The sequence below is a fragment of the Pseudorca crassidens genome, chromosome 11 (assembly GCF_039906515.1).
Source record: "Pseudorca crassidens isolate mPseCra1 chromosome 11, mPseCra1.hap1, whole genome shotgun sequence".
Classification (NCBI taxonomy): Eukaryota; Metazoa; Chordata; class Mammalia; order Artiodactyla; family Delphinidae; genus Pseudorca; species Pseudorca crassidens.
Genome location: NC_090306.1, coordinates 97,617,000 through 97,640,271, shown reverse-complemented (window position 1 = coordinate 97,640,271; position 23,272 = coordinate 97,617,000). Strand labels below are relative to the sequence as shown.

Below are 23,272 nucleotides of genomic sequence, written 5' to 3'. Positions count from 1 at the left end.
CCTGGCTCTGCTTCTCACCAGCCCTCTGCATCTCTCTCACTCTCCTGCTTTTACAGATTGTACGGAATACCCATCAGCAGCCCCGAGACACAGACCACCACTGGACGACACCACACAGGACATCCTCAGCACGATTTTCTCTGCCCTGGCCTTTCCATTTAAGCTTCTTGTACCGCCAAAAAACCTGAAAAAGAGTCAGGCTATACCAGGAATGCTTATGTACTTCTAAAATATAAGTCACCGTGGAGGATGAAAACAAAAGCTAGGAGACAGCTCTTTAAAAGAGCCTCCATTTGAAAGCCAGAGTCAGGGGATATGTTCAGAAGAAACGCAGAGTTAACATCAAAATGGTACCAGGCAAGCAACTTCTTGAACGATTTCAGTTCCTCCTAATTTGGCTATGAATAGTGAAGGTTTCCGTTTTACTTGTCTCTGGAAAAGAGCGATTGCATAACAGCACGGAGCTGTTCCGAAGATTCCGGCTCAGGACCCAGGGAAAGAAGGAGCCAGGTCCTAAACTGAATCGCGACAACACTTCCTGTTTTGCTGGGGAGAGCCTAATTTGAATATTATATGACTTGCCCCAGTTTCTGTTGTCAGGTGGTTAAGATTATGTCTTGAAAAAAGAAGAGAAACTGCTCTTGATAAGTATTTCTTATAGCCTATTTATCAGGACACGAGCAACATAATTTGTATTGATTTATGGATTGATAGAATAGTGAGGAGTTTACATTTTAGAACTTTGGCTGCACTGACCAAGAGGAGCTTAGCCGAAAATGTAAAATTATACCAGCTCTCTAGGTTCACATAATGCGCATGCTTGGAATCTGCACCCTTTCATCGGCAAAGCCCCTCCTGGAGACCGTGGGAAGGCAGTGCCTCCTCTTCTGAATTGACAAGGTCAGCTCAGTGACTTTTCAGAAGTGCGAAACCTCACAGTGCCAGGAAAAAATGATGATAGCTAGCTAAACCTCACTGTACACAATAGATCTGTTCTTGGAGAGTTATTACGAGGAGAGTATTTGCAAATGGAATCATTAGCATGCATTATGGAGGCTCATTCTACAAAGGAACCCCGTGGTGAATCCCTTTACAAAATGGAAAGGAAAATTTGTTATGCAAATAGCTATCTTTTAATTGATCTGTTTGAAAGGCTGGGTTTTCGTGCACTGAGTCTTAAAACGGAGCGCACCTGTGTATCTACCTCTCTCACCGTGGGTTAAATATTAGTTCCCCCTTTTCTTAACCCCCAAATGCTTTCTAAAAACCTCTTCTACTGATATACAACATCACCCCTCAGAATATAGAGTAGGAGTTCTGTAAAGGGCCAGAGAGAAAGGGTTTTCGGCTCCGCGAGCTGTACGGTCTCTGCCATGACCACGCATCGTGCCGTTTTCCAGAAGCCAGCCTGAGAGAACAGTCAATGAACAGGCAGAGCTGGGTTCTGATACAATTTTATTTACGCTCACTGAGACTTGAATTTCATATAATTTTTACATGCCACAAGTTATTATTATTCTGATTTTTCCCCGCCATTCAGAAAGAGTAATAACCATCTTAACTTGTGGCCAAAAATACGTGATGAGTCAAATTTGACCTACTGGCCGTAGTTTACGGACTCCTGGTATAGACGTTTTTATCAATATTCTATCTATCTCCCCTGATAGTCTGTAAACTTCTTGGGGTCTTAGGAGTAGCTGGACCTGGATTTGAACCTCAGAGGTGGCATTTACTTCCCAAGTATCAAAGTTTCTTCATCCCTAACCCGGAAGTAGCCACCCTTACTTCACAGGGATCCTGTGTGTAGATGTGTAGAAAGACCCTGGCGCACAGTAGGCATCCAGTAAATGGTAGTAACGGTTGTTATTTCTTCGTAGATGCCCTACGATACCTCACCAGTGCTTAGGCACCTAGCAAATGCTTGTTGAGTGACTGGAAACATGATAAATGGCCTGCCGTCAGAGTTGCAACTGTAATTGATTTCCTCGGGGAAGGGGCAGCTGACCGGAGGACCCGTTTACAAGGATGGATTAATTTCCCATTCAAAGGTGCCCTGACTTCTGGGCAAACTCAGCCAGAGATAATGAAGCAGGCACCCACGCTAAAGGTCTGATTTATTTAATCCAATAGAGGGCAATGGTGCGTCCCAAACAGTGGATTCCATCTCGTAACTTTTCTATGCATCTCGAGTCCCCGCAACCTCTCTCCAAACAGTTTGGCGACAGTCTTCTTTCCCTCTGGTGCGTTTTAAGGCATATAAACTTTAACGTTTCAAAGAGTCTCAAACCCATAAAATACAGAATTGCTTTGATGGATAAAAATTGGAAGACATCTGCTCCTACACATTTTCTGATGCTTAAATTCTCTCTGAGCTGCCTGGAAAGTTGGTCCCCTTTAATCTCAAAGTGACCAGTCCCTCTCTGCTACTTTGAGTCTAGCTTTATGATTTGTGTTGAAATCCCTACTGTGTGTTTTTCTTTTATCTGAACCTTACAGCTGTGGTTAGGGCCTTCCTGCTTTATCACCTCTTACTGGGCATTGGACAGAGCAGGAAACCAAGAAAGGTCATAGATGGCTCTTCTTGAAAATCTGTAAGCACAGGATGGACAATTACCTGTAACTCACCTGTTAGCCTCTGCTGAAATATTTTTCTAGAGACCTAAACCAATCTATTCTGGAAAAGAAAGTGAAAAAAAAAACAAGAAAGAAAAGAAAAAGGCTGCGCATGGCCAAGTGACCAAGGGCTGGCCTCTCCTCCCTTTGCGCTCTCAAATGACAACATTTTGGCTCTATTCGAAACCAGCAGAACCTCGCTTACAGGCTACCTCTTTCATTAGCTGGCCATGTTGGAAACGTTAACCTTCTCTGGATGTCTCACAAGGCTTACAGATTCCTTTACTGTGCCTGCTGTTGAATTACTTCTAACTCATCCTCTGGGGCCCTTAAAATAGAGAGCCTCCAGTCCTATTCTAGTAAGATCCTCCTTCTGGTTTCTCTGGAGACTTGGATCTGAGGCCAGGTGTGGAGGGTGAAGTGGGAGTTGGAATCATGGCGGCTACAACCAAGCTTGCAGATAGCCGTGAACTTGGGAGCGGCCACCATGGGCTTCTCCTTTAAAAGATTTACAACCAACAACTCCTATGCTTATCTGGATCTCCCAAGTCAGAGAGGCAGGACCATTTCTTTTTGGGTTTAGGATCTCAGGGGCCTTCTTGGGAGGACCTGGCCTGTTTCCATAGGTACTCTCTCCGTGGGATACAAACATTTCTGATTTTTATTGCAACCAGAGTGAGGCAAGACAAGCAAAATATACTCCGCAAACCATTTCTGGCCAGTTGGCTGAGATCTTTGTACTGTACCCTCTAAAAGCCTCCATTTTAAATGATTTTGTGCCCATGGGACATTCTTATTTTCCTCTTGTCCCCGGGTAACTCATTATTTCCCCCTCATAAGCCCCAGGAAAGCATAAATAAATCCCCTGGCGTGACCAGCAGAGGTGAACACACGGAACTAGAGGGGCCCTTTGAAGCTTGTCCGAGGACAATAATTCCTCGGCTGCCGATCTGCTGACGCCAGTCCTGAAGCCGCTAGGAAGTGGCCGATGAACGGAAGCCTTCAGGGAGCCCTCCATCTCCCACGCAGGTGTGTTCCGCACCGAACAATGCATCCTCTAGCTGCTTCAGTGCAGAAAGTGGCAACAGAGCGGTCTCTGATGACAGGTTAACTCATGGGCAGCAGGCAGTGGGATAGGAAACATGGGTAGGGGAGGCGTGCTCTCTGCAATGGCCTCAGGCTCAGCCCATAACCACGCACTGCAAGGCTGGCGGTACCCACCCTGACCTTCTAATGCCTCTCTCTGCCAGCACCTCCTGCAGACCCTCTGCCAGCCTCTTAGGTTCAGTCCAACCTGGGAACCCAGCCCTGCCTGGACCCCTTGGCTTTGCCCTGAGATTTTTTCCTATTTTCCAAATGGGAACATCTCCCCAGCTAGAAGGCACTAGGTTTCCAGGTTTGGAAGCCAAAGAAATATATTTCAAAGACTAACAGACAAACGTGACACAACCGGAGAGTCCCTCTAAGTCCCCGATATCCTTATTTAATCAAATTGCTCTTCCGCTGCTCCCCGTCTGTCACTGTGGATTATGGAGATTTCATTGGTCTCAAGGATGCTTTTTCCTCTTTTAAAATTAGCTCCTCTTTTCCTACTTAAGGTTTTGTGTTGTGTGTGTGTGTGTGGAGGGGGGAGGGATGGCAAGGGGAAGGAAGTAGAAGAGGGAGGAGACAAATCAGGAGATGGTCCCTGTGCAAGTCGCTCCCCTCCCCTGCCTCGTACATTGAGTGATGCCCAGATAAAGGGTCATTTGCTCTTCCTTCTTCTGAGTATCGATCACCTTACTTTTCTTTCATCGACACCAGTTTGGTTTATAAAACATAACTTTCTTTTTAAGTTCAAAGCACATCATATAAAATCTCATTCGTCTTCACACTTTTTGTAAGAAAAATCTTTCTTGAAGCAAAATGTGGAAGTTCTTTCAAACTCAAGCAAATTCTATTCGTGTTTTCCTAATGTGCCGGTCTCTGCAAGGTGAGGCTGCCAGTAACAGTGACCTGGTTTCACATCTCAAGTCTGTTGCCGGCCTGGTAGCTGGGTAAACAAATTCTCCGTGCCATGGTTTTCTCATCAAGACTGGAGAAAATAATCCTCACCCCACAGTGTTTTGGGAAGAGGATGTAGAAGGCATGGCTCATCATTGGGGACCAACAGTTTGGTGTGTCTTTCTCCAGAGCATTTTTGCCTCTCAGCTATCTACCGTTCTTTCTCGTAAAGAATTTCAAAAAATTTCAAAACTCTAAATTCAAGCATGCACTCCTTTTCAGCTTTTCAAGGCCCCATTTTCCCCCACTTACCCTGGGCAAGTGTTAGCTTCTCCCTACTTACTATGGGGCCCTGGCTGCAATGTCACCAGAAGGTACAATGCTTGTAATCAAGACAAGCCAGTAACTAAAGAGAAAAGATAGCACTAACCAGAGGGAAGTGGGGAAATGGAAGGTTGAGAAACACAAAACTGATTCGGCTTCTAAACCCTGCCGTGGGCCCAGAGCTCAGTCACTGCGTTGCTATCTTTAAACAGGAAGCTCCAGGACAGTCATGTAGGGAGAGCACATGGAACGTGCCTCACCGATGGCTAGGAACAAGAACCCGCAAAGACGAAGTTCCATTTATCGCCATGGTCTATCACGTGCCAAGGGCTTCACAAACGGCCACCCTTTGCAACATGTATTATTATTATTATTATCACTCACATTTTATGAATGAGAAAATGAGGTGAGAGTTTAGGGTACGTGCTCTCTCTTCTCGGTCCTAGCAAAATAATGCAAGTCTTGCACTAGTTCAGGATAATTGTTAACTCGCTTAGGGCCGCCTGAACCTTCCTGGGCTGCTGTCCATCGGCCAATGGGAGCAATTCTCACATACCTGCAAAATTCAAGCCCATTGCTCCTTGGTCAAAGAGGCAAAGACTCCAATAAATCTGGCGGACCTCACACCAAGCAATCATGCTTTAAGGCAACTGCAGATGTGGAAACAATCTCAATTAATAAACTTACAAGCAGCTGTTCTCTTTTCCTTTCCTTTCTGGTCCTCTCCCTCTCTCTCCTTGCCTCTTTCTCTCTTGTGATATCATGGTTGTCTAACCTTTCCCACCATCCACTTTCCCCACAATGTGTTCTGCTGTTTTCAACTTCTTTTTCTTTCTCTTCAAAACATTAGTAATTTACCATGGATCTATATAGTTAGAAAAAGTGTATCTAAAATGTTCCTGTTTAAATATCTTCTACACTTTTCTTATTCAAATAACCCCATGAAAACATCAATCTAAAACAACAGCAACAAAAATGAAACAGAAAGAGCCCATGACCCGGAGATGTTACCTCTAGCCCCACTCTGCTGCAAGACTTGCCACTTTCTCATTTTATCCTGATGGTTTCCTAAAACTGTAACAATTGTCGACAGAAACACCAGGAATCCTGCTGGCAAAACCCAACCAGGAATGAAGCATTAAAAATACCCAGCTACGGGGCTTCCCTGGTGGTGCAGTGGTTAAGAATCCGCCTGCCAATGCTCTAGAGCCCGAGAGCCACAACTACTGAAACCCGCGCACCTAGAGCCCATGCTCCACAAGAAGAGAAGCCACCACAATGAGAAGCCCGTGCACCACAACTAGAGAAAACCCACGCACAGCAACGAAGAACCAATGCAGCCAAAAATAGATAATAAAAAAATAAATTAATTAAAAAAAATACCCAGCTAAAATCAGAAATTACTTAACGAGCCCTACAAGAAGGGCAAGAGGAGTGGTGGTGGATGTGAGTGGAAGCCAAGAACGAGACAGAAAGACAGACAGACATTTTCCCCATCTCCAGTCTCCCTTTTTTCCCCTTCTCATTTTCTATTCACATCCTGATTTCCCCTAGAATACATCACCGGGATTTTATGGTGCCTTCTCTTTTCCTTCTGCCCTTCTGTTCGCTTCGTGTTTGTTTTTATTGATTTGGGCTCTGAAAGCTTGGCTCATTTATCACATGTTTGAAAGCCTCCATCTTCCTGCTCTGTCGTCACCAGGGTTGTAACATCATTCACAAACACTCACAGCGCCCGCCCCCCCATCCCTTTCCCTCACCATCTGTGCTCTGTGCTCCCTTAACTTTACCAAAGCACAAAAGGGTAGAGTGAGTGACTGCATGACCACAGCTACTTTCATCTTCTTGTCACTTTTACTTATATTCCCCAGCCCCCATTTATTATTGGAATGCAGATCATTTTTTTAGCTCACGGGTCTCAAAAGCTTGCAAAAGTGGACGTGAACCGTATGACAGCGTACCTTCCTTCATTTGATAAGTCTGTCGCTGAGAAATTGGAGGTAATTACATTTTTCTTGAACAAGTCACCCCATAAAGGTACTAAAAGGCTGCCAATAGAACGGAGGATATTGTGAATTGCTTCCATCAAATGAATAACTGTCACATTCTTACTTTTTGGAAATGTAGGTCTTAATTGGAGTTTGCTTGAACTGAGGAACACCTGTATTAGCCTTGTTTAAAGCAGTTCTCTTTCTTTCTTTCAATTGCCAGTTTTGATCAAGTAGGGCCCTAAATCTTGGATTCTCAAAGTCAGAAGTGACCCAGAAAGTTGGTGTGGTCTTTCCCTAATGTATTGCGATGATAGAGAATGGGCGTGGCAGGGGGGGAGGGGTGCCGTAGGGAGGGTGGACTTGGAAGGAATAGACTAAGAGCTTGGTGAATTGGTTATATGGAACCAAAATGTCTCACGATAATTTTCAGTCTGAAAGCTTAGACATAAGAATTTGGGACTTGTGAGCATCACCTTCTTATATTCAATTTTTTTTTCTTCTTAGGGCAACATTCAGACTAAAAATTATTGTATTCCTTCCCTCTGCTTTTCTCTTCCAACTCTTTTTTTCATAAGGAAACTTAATGCCTTTTTGGTCTTTATTCCATAATAAATGGAACACGGGCTTTGGAGTCAAGCAGAGTTGGATTTGAACTCTGACTCCTTCATTCACCAGTTGTGTGGTGATAAACAAATTGGTTACCTGTGAACTCAGTTTCCTTACCTAAAAACTCCCTCCAGGTTGACGTTAACCTCTTAAACTATTTTTTGCGTATCAACTCCAAACCCGCCAGTTCTGGTAGTTATCACTCAACCTGTCTTTCTTCATTTTTTTTTTAAAAAATTATTTATTTATTTTTGGCTGTGTTGGGTCTTCGTTGTGGTGCATGGGCTTCTCACTGAGGTGGCTTCTCTTGTTGCGGAGCCCGGACTCTAGGCGCGTGGGCTTCAGTAGTTGTGGCACATGGGCTCAGTAGTTGTGGCTCGTGGGCTCTAGAGCACAGGCTCAGTAGTTGTGGTGCACGGGCTTAGTTGCTCCGCAGCATGTGGGATCTTCCCGGACCAGGGCTCCAACCCGTGTCGCCTGCATTGGCAGGCAGATTCTTAACCACTGCACCACCAGGGAAGTCCCTCTTTCTTCATTTTATTCTCTAGGGAATCATGAAAAATGCAACCAGATGCCTTGCTGAAAGCAAACTGTGCTGTGCTCTTTCCAACTCTCAGGAAAAGAAAAATCAGAACAGGTCAACTCTTCCTTGAGGGACACACTTGGGGAAATGCAAAGTGGAAGAAATTCACCTTCTCACTCACTTTCCCTCTTTTGTGTTTTCTGTTCCCCACTCCTTGTCCCCTTTTCCAGTCTGTTGAGTTTCCTTTTCTCATGTTTTTTATTTTTAATTTTTTAATTTTTTGGCTGCGCCGCGGGGCTCTTCCTTCCCTGACCAGGGATCGAAACTGGACTCTCTGCAGTGGAAGTGTGGAGTCTTAAGAACTGGACCGTCAGGGAAGTCCCTACTCCTGTCTTTTTTTTTTTTTTTTTTTGTGGTACGCGGGCCTCTCACTGTTGTGGCCTCTCTTGTTGCGGAGCACAGGCTCCGGACGCGCAGGCCCAGCGGCCATGGCTCACGGGCCCAGCCGCTCCGCGGCATGCGGGATCCTCCCAGACCGGGGCACAAACCCGTGTCCCCTGCATCGGCAGGCAGACTCTCAACCACTGCGCCACCAGGGAAGCCCACCTTCTCCTGTCTTTTAAATAGGCTGCTGTCACATTAGCTATCGTGCCCCCATCCTCCCTCTACCCTATGCTGCCTGCTTGATGGAGCAAAGACCCCTGTGTGTTGAAGATCTCTGACACACACACTTCCTGAGGGTCATTTTTCCATTCAGAATTCATCGATGTCATGTTGCCATGCCACCTCCCAGATCCACTCAAGATTCTTGTCATTTCAGGCCTTCAGCAATCTCTCCCCCGCCTGTCTCTCTAAAGTGACTTCAGAGCACCACGTACCCCGTGCAGACGTGCTTTAGTGACTGGCCCCTCACTGTCCTCTAAGCACCCTGTCTGCATACTTGCCTCTGCACTGGCCCTCCTTCTGCCGCCTAACTCAGGCTGCTCTGTACAGCTATGCAGGTTGTCCGCTGTACAAGGACCCCTGGCTAAGGCTTCAGTGGGGACTGAAATCCATCTGGTGCTCTTCTAACCAAGCTGCCAGTCCTGCTGTGGGGCTGCATCTGCCTAGAGTTAGGGCCACCCTCTCCTAGCTTAAATAAAGGCACCTGGTCTAACGTCAACTGCTGCTTCAAGGCCTCGCTCAGGGCCCGCCCCTGTCACCCCCTATGCTCCCGCTGTCTCTTGCACTTTCTGGGGACTCAGTGTATCTACCCCTTGCTTGCTGCTGCTACCATGTCCGGTGAGGTGGGCAAGTACATGGGCTTTGCAGTCAGACTGCCAGAGTTCAGACTGCCAATGGCTATCTGGGTGACCCTGAGCAAGTTATCTAGTCTCTCTGAGCCTCAGTTTCCTCGTCTTTAAAACAGGAAGAATACTAGTGCCTGCCTCCTAGCGTGCTTGTGAAAAGCATGTGAAATATCCCCCTACACCACTTAGCATGGGGCCTGGCACATAGTAGGTGTACTCATGAACTGTTAGTTATGGTGACTTCCCACACATTCCTCGATTATTGAGACGTGTGTGGCTCACAGGCAGTACGAATGAGGAAATGTATACCTCACTAAGTAGGGGTGTGAGATAAAACACGGAAGGCCCAGTTCAAGTTGAATTTCAGATAAACAAAAAATACCTTCTAGCGTAAGTATATCCCAGATGTTTACCTTCTCCACAGAACTCTCAAAGAGGAGGACTGGCTCATTGTCAAGAATGATGGCAAAGGATCATTTCTTTTCACCCTCTCACCTCAATTCTCCCTGCTGTCCCTTCTCCTCACACCATGCTTGTCCCATGAGGCCTTTGACATGAAAACTGAGGAGTGGGCTATCCTGTGGGATGAGACCTGAGGTGTCGGAATGAAGCCTTTAAGCGTTCTTGTGAAGGCTGTGGTTTGTGTGTAGAAGTATATATTTTCCCATTCATATACCCTGTGAGCCACAAAATGTCATACTTCCTACTTTCTCTACCTTTCTGGTGTTATTTGCTAGTTTTAATATTGTGTGCATGTCAAAAGACATGCGTTTAGCATTATGCATTCTGGAATGCTACATGTTTTGATAAGTGGATTTCATATAGTGGAATTTCTGTCTTTATAGGTGAATTTTCTTGTAATCCATATTTGTGGTAAAGCTGGAATCCTCTAAACCTTCTTACGCATTCAGATATTTCTCTTGTGATTATTCCGGCATTTCACATCATTATTCTCAAATTCACTATCTGCTTTCTCATATCTATAATGTGTCAAAATTTTCCATGCTTGGCATTTACACCACAGTAAAAGAATTCCTGGGCACCAGCCCCAGTAAATTATTAGTAGTCTCATCACGTAGTCACCAGGTTGATGTTTACTTGTATCGCCCACGTATCCAGTCCTGATAACAGATAATCCTTGAATGGGTTGTTGATACCTCATCCTTTCTTTATATGATTTGTGCCTTCCTAGAGCCTTGTTTCTTCCTGGAATCATTGTAGAGGAAGTTACTAAACCACCAGCAGTGCCAAATGTTGTTCTGTTCTTTTCATGATCTTCTCTTTTTTACAGTCTTTCATTTCAAATCCTCCGTTACTGACTCCTTGCCCAGATTCTTTCCTCTCTCTTAATTCTGTCTGCATAGCCAAGAAGCATCAATTTCTCCTCGGGCTAGTCTTCAGATTTTCTGCTGCTTGACCTCACTAGCTCTCACTCTCCTTATTTCCCACAAGAGTACCTCCTATACTTTAAGCATTCACTCAACAAACATTTACCAGGCCCCACCTTGTGCCGGGCACCCTGTTCAGCATGGAGATTCCGAGTGGACTGGGGAGCCTATCCTAGCCCTCAGATGGCTCAGAGTCTTGTAGGACAGACAGACACGTCGACCAAAGAAGCAAGAGCAGTGTGACAATGGAGCCAAACTCAAGTGGTTGAGGACCCCAAGGAAGTGGCTTCTAATCAGCCTGGGATGGGTAGAGGCACAGCAAGGACCAGGGGAAGCTTCCCCAAAAAGGTATCAATTGAGCTGAGACTTGTGGACAGGTAGAGGGCACGTACATCACAGATAGAGAGAGAGGTGTGTGCAGGAAGGAACTGGGGAACCCAGTGTGTTCATTATAGCCATCGGGAATTGGCAGGAGGCGGCGTTGGTGTTTCCATTGGGGGCAGGTCACGGAGGGCCTTGCATAGCATACCAAGGACGTTGGACTTTATCCCAAGGGTGATGGGAACTCACTAAATGTTTTGATAATATTTGCATTGGAAAATGTTTAATCTGGTGGCAATATGAAGGATTGGAGGGCAGGATGAACTGGAGATGAAGAAACTATTACAGGAGCCTTGGCCTGAAATGATAAGGGTCTGAAATAGGACAGTGAGAGGCTGTGCTCTTTCTCTTGGCATTGGGCCTTTGCACATGCTTTTGTCTCCATAGTAAGTGCTTTACATGTATCCTCTCACTTAATGGCATCTGAACCTGAGGGGTAAGAACTAGCATTATATCCATCTGACAGATAAGGAAATTGAGGCTCAAAAAGATTAAATAATGGCCCAGGTTCACATGTATCAAAAACTGGTGGAGCCAGGATTCAAATCCAGCCTGTGCACGTCACTGATATTGTACACCTTGTCTTAACTCAGGAGAATCACTGTGACTTTTTGACCAATTAGGAGTGACTAAAAGGCAGAGAAGAGTCTAGAGCAGCACCATCCAGTAGAAATATAATGCAAGTCACAGATGCAAGCCACACATGTAATTGAAAATATTCTAGTAGCACATTAAAAAGTAAAAGGAAATTTTTCAAAATAATTTGTTCTATTTAATAAGTCCAAAATATCATCACTTCAATGTGAAATCAGTATAAAATATGAAAATATTTTGTCTTCTTTTTCTGAACTAAGTCTGGTATGTGGTTTACACTTACAGCACATCTCAGTTTGGACCAGCCATATGTGAAGTACGTGATAGCACATGTGACCAGAGGCTGCAAGACTGGGAAGCATGGGTCTAGAATGGCTCTCGTTTTTCTGCCATGGACAATGTAGTAGATGGCAATGACATTTTTGGAGATAAGGGAATATAGGAAGAAATGATCACTGGGAAAGAGTTTGAAATGCGAAATATCTAAGTAGAGATTCCCAGTCAGGGGTTGAATACGTAGGTGTGGATCTCAGCAAAAAGGTCTGAGTGGACATATACATTTGGGAGCTATTCTCATCTAGATGGTTGTTAAAATCCCGGATTAGAAGGAATCACATGGGGAGATTATGTAGAAGGATGAGCCTTTGGAAACAGCAGGAAGGCATGGATGCCTTGTGCAGGTGAAGGAGTTCATCTGTAGCAGCAGATGAGGTATCTCCCCTTGAACGGGAAGGAAGGAGGACAAGGTGAGTGCGGATACAGAGGGTAAGTCTGTGCATGTAAAGGGTGTGGGGAGGGGCAGGTGGTAGGCCTTCTGACCCTGTGTTGGCAGGGGTTCTCCTGACTCATTCTGACTCATTCTACTCCTTTCTTCTCTTCTGTGGAGAAATGAACCCTAGTTTTTTATATCTGACTGCTCACAAAAGCTTTATGTGAAAAGGGGAGGAAGAGGAAAACAAAATATGAATATTTGTCTAGCTGGGGACCAAAACCAAGATGAGCATTCATTTCTCCTAATTGCCACCCCATTCTCCTTCTCTCTTTCTTTCTCTCTCATTGAACTTTTTATTTTGAAGTAATTATAGACCCAAAGGAAATTGCAAAAGTAGTACAGAGAGTTCCCTTATACTCTTTATCCTGCTTCCCCCAATGGTGATAAAGGTATCACCATAACATAGTATCAAAACCAGGAAACTGACATTGGTACAATACTACTAACTTCTTTTTTTTACCACTTCCTAGAAAGAAGTAGCCTGAATAAAAGAATCAAAATGATGTAAGATGTAATGTCCTACCAGGTCAAGAGCTTTGTGTGTGTTCAAGAGGTTTTATCCCTGTAACTAAATGACATGCATCAGACACCGCACTAAATGCCCCTGAAATGCTCAGGCCAAAAATACCTTCTTACAGACATTTGTAATTTGCACCCACATTATTTGGTTAAACCAGACTCTTCTCTGTCTGTTTGGTGGTTATCTCATTATGGTGAACAGCAAAGAAGAATAGACTGTTCTGTTGTTCCCATCAGCATCTCTAACAAGGAATGTGTGGCTCAGAAAAGAGAAGCCATATGCCCAAGACTGCACCATTTTAGGACTTGGGTCTCGCTGACTACAGCACTCTAGTTCAGTTTACGACATCGTGCTATCTCTGGGTAGATGGCTATTTCATGCCCCCATTTACACAGAGGAAAACCAATGGATTAGGAGGGAGTCAGCATTCAGATAAGTGACTCCATCCAACGTTCAAGCAGGGAGGATTTCAGAGGAACCCACGGCACCCAACACAATAGATTCCTCAATAAATACTAAGAGGTTAATCGAACCAGCTCACAAAACAAAGACCGAAAGGAGACAGGCACATTCCTCAAAAGCAGGATCAAAGAAAGAAACAAGAGTCTCTTTGCTTCAAGGAAACAAAAACCAACGAGAGAAAATTAAGCCAACTTGAAGAGAGCAGTAGCAGTCCATCCAACCAAGGTATGGCCAAGGCGAGTAACACATTTATTCACAGAGAGTGAGAGAGTTCTGTGGTATTTTCACTGCAAGTGATAATTTGTTAACGGGTAAATATGCAATGACTTTCTTTCTCCCTTGGAGATAAATGAGCTCACATTCTCAGAACAAAACAAAACAAAAATACAATATCTCTGGCAAGAGGTAGAAGACAGAAAAAAGAAGTAACTCATCCATTAAGATCTGAAAAGCAAAGGAAATACATATTTCCGGTAGCTGGCTGAAAAGAGTTTAGCCTTGACAATTCCTGAGCAGCTGAAGAAGGAAAAATTTAGCAGGAATAGACTGAATAAGGGTGGTCAGGTGCCTTGAGGCTGAGCGATCTCTATAAAAGGACATTTCTCCTACACGGGCTTCGTATTTATTTTGTGTATCTACACCTTCCCTTATATCATAGAGTATTATATGTGTGCTATCAGTAATAAAATAGTTTTTGTCAAATCCAAGAAGACAGGCTGAGAACAATTTGCAGCTGTGAAGACAAGCTAAAGGGAACAGGACACAGGGAAGGGGTTTTGTAATCCATTGTAGCCACTGAAAAGGGTCTTCAGACCTCAAATGCCAAGACAGAGCAGCACACACATGATGAGAGAGGAGGAAATAGCTGAAAGCAACTCAGCTCTACAAATGCTGTTATCAAATAGTCAAGTGGAGGGGAAAGAAAATCTCTTGTTTGGTGGACTGCCTCTGCATCGACCGGAGTTCAACTTCAGCCAAGAGGTCTGTTTTGTCGTTGACCTCCCCCTAACCGTGCCACTCGGTCATTTGTATCAGACCCCGGCCATTGGTTTGGGGATGAATGGATGCAGCCTGCATTTTGAAATCTGTGCAGATGCTCAGACAGGCCCTTCTCTCCAGGCAGACAACATGAACCCCACCAGATATGACTTCAGCTCGCCTCACTTTTTAGCTGTGGAAGTGTGAGAAATTCCTCCTATATCTGGTCCACTGCAGGGGACTATTTTTATCAGGGTCTTTCAAGCCCAGCTCTTAGACACATCAACAGATATTCCCACAAACGTTCCATGAGTGGACAATGAAATAAACCCAATGCCAGACAGACATACACACCCAGGCAGGCAGAGAGGGTAGGAGTCTTGTCACAGCAACATTCCCCAAGATCACTCTGAACTGCAGATAAGCTACTGGGGGCAGCGCGGCCGCCGGGGCAGAATTAAAATGAGATCAGCGGGGCATCTGGTTTCCCGTCTCTCTGCAGCGTTCACAGAAGTGATCATGAAAAAAGGGAAGAAGCGAGGAGGAAAAATAAGGAGAGACATGGCCCCTTCTGGGGAAAACAATTCTAGTCCTGAATTCTCAGCTGTGCATTCCACCTCAGAAGCCGGTGATGGCTTCTACTGAGCACCGGGTGACAGACATGCTGAATTAGAAGCAGGCTGGAGCCAGGCAAGGGGTGGCAGCTTCTGCCTCAATCTTCCTGCTCTCCCTTCCCCACTCCAGTCACGATAAATATATTTATACTCACTTGATCATGTCAGCCAGACAATGCTCCCCTAATTGGCAGTGATCAGGGTTTCAGAATTGCTTGGGTGACCCGCTGTCTCTCTATCAGGCAGAGCAAGAAGGGGCTGCTAACACGGTCCCCATTAACAATTTCCAGTGGAATAAAAAGTTCTCCCCCGACTCGTGCATGGCAATGAATTTTCCTAACAGCTCCTAAAGCCACCCCTTGAGGAACTCAGGCTTACATGAACCTGCCCAGCATAGAATGATTTTATAAGTCTTCCCCACCCCTGGGCTTGAGTGCACAGAAAAAAAAACCATAGCCACTTCCTTCTGCTCAAGTTTCTTTTGTTCTTTTGCGTTTTTTTCTCTTTTCTTTTATAGGGCTTATATGGAGCTAACTGTCATTTTTGGTTCTTGGTTCTTTGCAAATTTCGGAGACATCTGGCACACAGTTTACTGCATTTGCCAGCTCTGGTGTTTGTAGACATGTACGCAGTCGCTGCTGCGTGTGCATGTGGACACACCACATGCATAACTTACGCGTGCATAATTTGGAGCTTGAGTGCCTTGGTATATTTTGACGTGTAAGGGTGAACCGCAATACTGATCATAAGTAATTGCTCAGTAAATATTTATTAAATGAATGAATGAATGCACCAAGAAGGCAAATGCCATTCATTCATTCATCAGACATTTGAAGGCCTCATATGTGCCAGGCTCTGGGCAAGATGCTGGGTGTTCTGTGATGCATACTCAGTCCCTGCCCTCAGGGAGCTCACAGTTGAAGGGTGGGAGGCAGGCACATAAACAGGCAATTACAAGACATCTAAGAGACACAGGGATACAGGCTCGTGTAGGGTAGCGCAGAACTCCAAGGAGGGAGACCTGAGTCCATCTAGGGGAGGGGCTGAAGCCAAGGGGTCTCCTGAAGGTGGTGAGGCTTACGCTGGGACCATAAAGGGTTCTGGACAAAGAAGACAGCACAATCCACGGCAAGACACAAGAAACAACAGGGTCTGAGCAGAGAACTGGAAGCCGGAAGATGCTGTGGGAAAGCACGGAGGCAGGGAGTTGGCAGAAATGAAGAGGGGGCTCAGGCAGGGACTGGATCTGGGGGAATGGTTCTGGGAAGAGTCAAGGAAAGTAGCTTCAACTATCTCAGTTAAGGACCGGATTTTTCTGGATTCTGCCAGAATGCCATGTACACACACACCTGAAAGCAGAATTTGGACCGGCTTTCGAAGCTTTGCTGGGGTGCAGTAAGGACATCTGGTGGCGCCCTGAGCCCGACGTTGACGAGCTGTATGAACCTGAGAAATGGCCGGCCTCTGGATCAGTAAACTGAGGGGGTGAACTTCGCGGGCTCTGAGATTCCTCCCAGCTTTTATCCTGTAAGTTGCCTAGATTCTCTGAGGTTTGCAGAGAGATCACACCTGGGCCTGTTCCATGTACACACTGTGTGGCTCTAAAGGAATGAGGCTACTTCCAAGCAGTATCACAAAGTCACTGTCTTACTGTATGGAGCCAGTTAGGCACATTGAGTGCAATTTCGCAGAAATCCCTAGGAAGCATTCACAGGAATGTACTGCATGATGGAGATATCCTGCTGTCCCCAGCCTGGGTCATGGTCTCATTAACTCAATTCTGAAGACCCCCAATTAAATTCATAGCATGGATCTCTGTTTGATTTAATTTCTGTAAAGCATTACTTAGCTCACATCCTTTCTGCTCCAAAATTCTCAATGATTCCACTTTACTTCTAGAATCAAGCCCCACAACCTTAGAGTGGCATTCAAGGCCACCCCCAATCTAACCCCTACCTTAGCTGCTACAACCTTCACCTCAGCCCGTGGACCCCTAGCAATGGCATCCAGGAATGTTCCTACCACTTTGCCCTTTCTCACTGCAGTCCCCCACTAAAGGTCCAAGTCAAATTTAAGTCCATCTCCTCCAGGAGCAACATCTGGTGACCACTGCCCTTTTCTGAATCCTGTGTAGCACTTACTGACCATGTAGTTCATTAGTGACTATTAATTTTACTTTGTGGTTTCTGTCTTACTGCCCCAGCTAATTTGTAAGCCCCAGGGGGTAGGAACCTTGCCTGTCTCCTCTTTGTAGTGTACGGACCTAACACAGTATCCAGCTCATGGAAAATATTTGCTGCTGCTGCTGAGTTTCCTACATTGTAGCCTCTAGGAGGCTACTGAGTAACGTCCATGGGAAGTGTGGTTGCTATTACTGTTATCTTAGTGCTGTGCGTTGAAGTTTTTTTCCTTCTTGGAAAATAAGGAACCTCGGAGAGAGTGGTTTGGAGCAACCGTGTTGGAGTGATGAGAATGTGAAACATTTCTCCCACGATTCATAAACAGTATTTTACATGCATCATTTGGGAGCTTAAAGTTTATCCGGGAATGAGCTATTTCACAGATCAAAAGGAGCATATGTGCAATCCACCAGGAGGAATAATCTCTCTGCTAAATTTAAAGGGGAAAACAATTGAACACCCTAGCCTGAAAGTAGAAGTGGTTTAACATCACCAGACCAGAGAGGAACATGAGAGACTTAATTGCTGGCCCCCAGCGTTCAGGTTTTCTTGTACGTGTTCCATTGAACAGCACACAGGAATTTTCACAAAAGAGGAACTGGCATGAAATCAATAAGGAAAATCACCATTTCCTTACTGATCCAACAGCATTTAAGGAAGCTGAGCTCTGCCAATGTGTACAACTGTGCAGAATTTGTAACTGGGCAGTTAAAACCACCATCTAAGCTGGCAGCTGTGATTTTCCCAGAAGTAGAGCTTCAGGAAGAAAAATAGCTTTTAAACGTCAGTTCCATTTTTGCAGATTGGATCTGCTCATGAAAAATTGTTTTAAGTCCAGGGTTTTTTTTCTTTTCTTTCCTCATTAGTAAAGGATATGATGATTTCTTTTTACCCGTATGGAAATTCATTCATTTACTCAACAAATATTTATTGAACAGCTACCGTGATGCAAACACTGCTTTAGGGGCTGGGGATGCAGATGTGAACAAAAGAGGCAAAGTCCTTGACCTCATGGAGTTTGTCTTACTTAATAAATAAGTAAACAGATAAGTAGATATCTTAGTGGTTATCAGGCACAGATAACTGAAATAATGCTAACATCTTACTGTATCTGGAAAATTAATTTCCAGAAAATTAAAAATTAACTTAATTTTTAATTAACTGCTACATGAATATTATCTTAGCTCATGTAAGTCACATATATTAAGGGGTCTTTCGAAAAGAATAACTAGTAGGGAATATATGTACTGCCCTCTGCATACAACATTGACATTCCCTACTGACCTTCAATAAGACTTATGTCTTTGAGGAGCATTTCTAGGAGAAGGATTTGTGCCAACTTGTATTCGCTCCCTTATGGCGCAGTACGGCACTGAGGCTCTCACAGGGGTCCACACTGGAAACCTCGAATTCCTTCTGGGCTCTTCCTTCTCTTTTCATCCTATTTCCCAACTCTGGCACCCCTCTCTACTGGGTCTTTAAACCCTGTCTTTTAAATATGCCTAAAATGACTCCCTTCTTTCCTTCACCCTCTCCTTAGCGAGGCTTTACAGTCTCTCTCCACGACCCCAGCATCCTGCTTTTCCTCTCTGACTCCAGACTCAAATGCCTCCAGTCTCCCCTCTTCACTGCTCCCAGAGTGATTTGTGTAAAACACACCCTCCCCACTCTCCCTGGACCTGCAGGATGGAGCTCAGGCTTCTTGAGCTGGTCGCGGTGGGCCCAGCCCCAGCCAACCTGGGCAGCTTTGTGTTTCTGCATCCTCCCTAGATCCTGGCCCCAGACATACCAGCACCACAGAAGCTAATGGTTTCTTCTTCCTTGAATACTCTCCTCCTTTTCTCCCCTGCCTCTTTTTTTTTTTTTTTTTTTGGCTGTGCCGGGTCTTAGTTGTGGCATGAAGGATCTTCGTTGCGGCATGCTGGATCTAGTTCCCTGACCAGGGATCGAACCCGGGCCACCTGCATCAGGAGCGCGGAGTCTTAACCACTGGACCACCAGGGAAGTCCCTCCCTGCCATTTTTTAATATGGCTCAAAAGTCACCTTCTCTGTGTAGCCTTCCTAGACCCACCAAGCAGGGCTGAATTCTCCCTCCCTTCTGCCCCAAGGTTATCCTGCCACCTTCTCACTGCAAGTACAGCATCTAATGAAAGACTTGGACAATGCTTCGTTTACTTCCATGTCTTCCCTCCCAAGCTATAAGCTCCTCCAAGCAGGGCATGTCTCCTTTGTAATCTTAGAGGCTAGCACAGTGCCAGGCACATCATAGGCCCTCAACAAATATTTGGTGAACGAATGAATGACTTCTGGTCTTGTCTGGTTTGGCTTGTACTGAATTATGCATTTGAGAATTAGTTGACTATGGCAATATGACAGAATAAAACCAACTGACAAATATGGTAAAGAACTTACTTTGATCTTATGAACAATAGTTTTAAATATTTGAGCTAATGGACTGTAGATGATAAAGGATTCCAAAACCAAATTTGCCTAGACAATATTTCTGCGTGTAGTAAATCTAGAGATGGTTGAGAAGTTCGAATACATGATTACAGCATGTAAAACAGAACGATTAAGTAATCTGGATCATTACCGCAGAAAAGAAGCTTGAAGACACTTAATAATGGTTTTTAATGAAAGGAAAGATTGTACTCCGAGGATGGCTAAACACCTTCCTTCTGCACATACATAAAAGAAGAAGAAATAAGAAACTAAGTGCTACAAAGATTAAAGTGATGGGAATTCCCCGGCAGTCCAGTGGTTAGGACTCCATGCTTCCACTGCTGGGGGCCCAGGTTCGATCCCCGGTCAGGGAACTAAGATCCTGCGGGCCGCGTGGTGCAGCCAAAAAGAAAAAAGAAAAGAAAAGAAAAAAGATTAAAGTTAAAAACAAAAGAGAACTCAAGAGTTTCCTGTTGGGGTGTGTGACCCCATTTGAAGTTACTGCTCCAAATAACTCCCATATCTTGGAGGCTTGCTCTGAACCAGGCATTGTTCTAAACACTTTACCGCGTATTATTTCATCTGCTCTTCATAAAAAACCCACGGGCGTTAGTTTTCGTTATATTATTCCCATTTTACACGTGAGGAAATGGAGGCACAGGGTGGGATAAGTAACTTACCTGGGTTGTACAGCTGGAAGACAGTGGAGCTGAAATTCCAGCCTGGGGTGTCTGGCTCCTGAGCCTTCGTTCTTACCTACTCAGCTTACTGCCTGACTAAGGCTGAGGTCTGTGCCAGCCTTCCATCTGAGGATGGAGGCCTAAAGCCAACCTCACTGGGACCAGTTTAGATTTAAACAGGAAAATCCTGGAAAACATTAATTTTCCTTCACTGCCTGGGCAAGTGTCTTGTGGGCTGCATTACACAAATGTGTGGTGTGTGGTGTGTGTGTGTGTGTGTGTGTGTGTGTGTGTGTGTGTGTGTGTGTGTGTGTGTGTGTGTGTGTGTGTGTGTGTGTGTGTAGAAGTTAGAGTATCCATTTTTCTTTTCTTTATTCTGGTGAGTTGGCCTACCAGCTCTTGTCTTCCTAATGAGACAGTAAGTTGTTTTGTTTTCGGCAGTCAGCGTACATGGTTTAAGCATCCATGCACCAATACGTACGTGGTGCATGTATTTATCAGACCCGACATAAGTCGAATCAAATTTACATATTATGGTTTTACTTTCAGAGTGATGGAATTTACTCTTGGTGCTGAAAAGCCAGCATCTTCCTCCGTCTTATTTTTTTACAAGGCGACCTTGTTGAACTGGCCTCAGAGACATAAGCGGTGGGGTTACTGGTAGCACAGAGCAGGGGCGGCTGGCTGAGCAACCCTACCGTCTGTGCAGGAGGGAGTTAGCACTCGTGTGATCTGCAGAGGAGAGCGATCAAGCCCTGAGCTGTACTCGGGCTGCAGGAGCTGGGAGGCCGGCTCAGGAGAAGCCAGGCGGCCCTCAGGAGCCCTGTGAAAAGGATGTGGATGAGTCACCGGACTTTTCAGGTTGACTTAGATGACTTCTGTTGATTTTCTTCGAATTTAGATGTGTTATCAGTGTTCACACGTTGGGCATAATGGGAAGATGAGCGAACACTTTCTTGATAGAGACTGACGTTTGGCAGGGTTGTGATAAGATTTGGGGTAAGATGTGACTCTGCAAGAATGTCCCGGTCAGCACGTGTGGCATGTGTCCCCGTGTGCACTGGGGCCTCAGGGGGCACGTCAGCGTGTTCTGAGCTGGGAGGAAACCCAGCATGACAGGCGCGAGTTTTTTCTGTCATTGTGCACAGGTCGGTCTGGGTTGATATTTACCATTTTAGGGCATCAGGAGGCACTGCTAATTTGTCCCACTTTAACTTCATGGTCTGGGAAAAGCACTTGCTTTCTAACCTCGGGTCCTCCACGATAACCAGAACCACGGTTGGTGCCTTGCTCAGGTCTTTGAGTTCTAGAAGCTCACTTAACCTCTCTGGCCTCAGTTTCCTCATCTTTAAAATGGATATAACCATGGAACCTACGCTGCTCGGGTCGGGTTCAATAGACCGACGTGTCAGGTGCAAGAACAGTTCCTGGTACTTAGTTTGCCCTAAATTCGTATGTATGTGAATGCATTGTGGCCATACGACTTCGTATTTGACAGAGGCCGTTCCACAGCTTGCACAAAATAGGCGCTTGGTAAATATTTGTTAAATGTTGAAGGGATTAGAGGAACGGATTTAGTGGAATACTTGTGTGGTAACCTGTTCTGACTGCTCGGTAATCTGTAATTCAGGGACAGACCGACAAAATTGGATGTTAAGATTTAATCTCCCACAGAGTAATAGATCAAAAAAGGCAGAGTGTTCAGCAATCAAACATCTCTGCAGAAGAGAAGGGAGATAGGACGGTTCTGCATGAAGATCACAAAGGAACTCGCCTGAAGAACTGAGTTAGGGAATATCACACTTGAAGAAGAGGTAGCGGGGTCCGTGACTCTAAATCAAATCAACAGAAGTCTCCAATAGAGTAGAAAACAAACAAACAAACAAAAAAACCCCTTAAAAACTACAAAATATATGCTATTTTTTGAGGCTACAAAAATAAATAAATATGGAAAACAGGAGTCAAATCCCTGACCTATATTTACCTTCTACTGATTTTCTAATAATGACAGCTTCAACTTGAATCATTTCATTTAAAAAACAGAAAATGAACGCTATAATATTTTAGGCACTGATACAGTATGATAAGAGTGCCTTAATTTTAGATTGAATTATATGAAATTGCCACTTCTTTTGGTAAAAAATGGTCAGACATTGTCAATTTCATAGGGTTCAATCTAACATACTTAAGCTAATTGACACTGAATTAAAACTCTTAATATTATCTTGCTCTTTACTGCCTTTTGACTATGACTATAAAACTAAATTGGCCAATTTCCCCCATCTCAGCCTCTTTTGCCTCTTAGAAGTTGTGCACAGTAGCTGCTAAACAAATGCCTTGTTAATTGAGTAGTGTTTTCTTTTATCTTCTCTCAAAAATTAGGCCGAAATTTTGCTACACTACCTAAAGCTGAGACTGCCCTTAAAATATAATTAACAAAGTGTTAGCTTTATTTCATGTCTCATGATTTAGATAAATCCTCTCTGTTCCTCGTTGGGACAGCACTGGGAAGCTAATTAATACATTACTGATATGCTGTAGAGGCAAACAAGACTCTGCTTGCACACCCAGCCATGACCAGAATAAATTCAGGTCAGAAATATTTTTGCAAATAAGGAAAAATGTTACTATAAAAATGAGACATTAGTGTTTATATGACACATCTCTTTGCATTAAGACATATTATACACTCACAAGTGAAGCAATTGGTAGAATCAGGCAGCCTTCTTCTGAAGGTACCAATCACTTAGGGCCCGACATGGGCATCCAAAGTGTCCTGCGTTGAACTAGAAATGATCACCTTTGGGGCCCCAGGACTGAAGAGCATCATTATTATTCATATAAGGTTTCATAACAGTTGGGATTGGTCCCTAGGAGGGTTTACTGAAATAATTGAGCAGGCAGCATGAAATGGTTTTCAATTCAGAAAGT

General features: G+C 44.6%; 1 protein-coding gene and 1 non-coding gene across 3 annotated transcripts in view; both read right to left on the bottom strand.

The window, feature by feature from the left end:
- Window positions 1-23,272, bottom strand: part of GRAP2 (GRB2 related adaptor protein 2) — a 61,448-nt gene that overhangs the window by 21,639 nt on the left and 16,537 nt on the right. The window lies entirely within an intron of this gene.
- TRNAR-CCU (transfer RNA arginine (anticodon CCU)) lies at window positions 19,150-19,222 on the bottom strand. Its single transcript has one exon. It is a non-coding gene; the product is annotated as a tRNA-Arg (tRNA).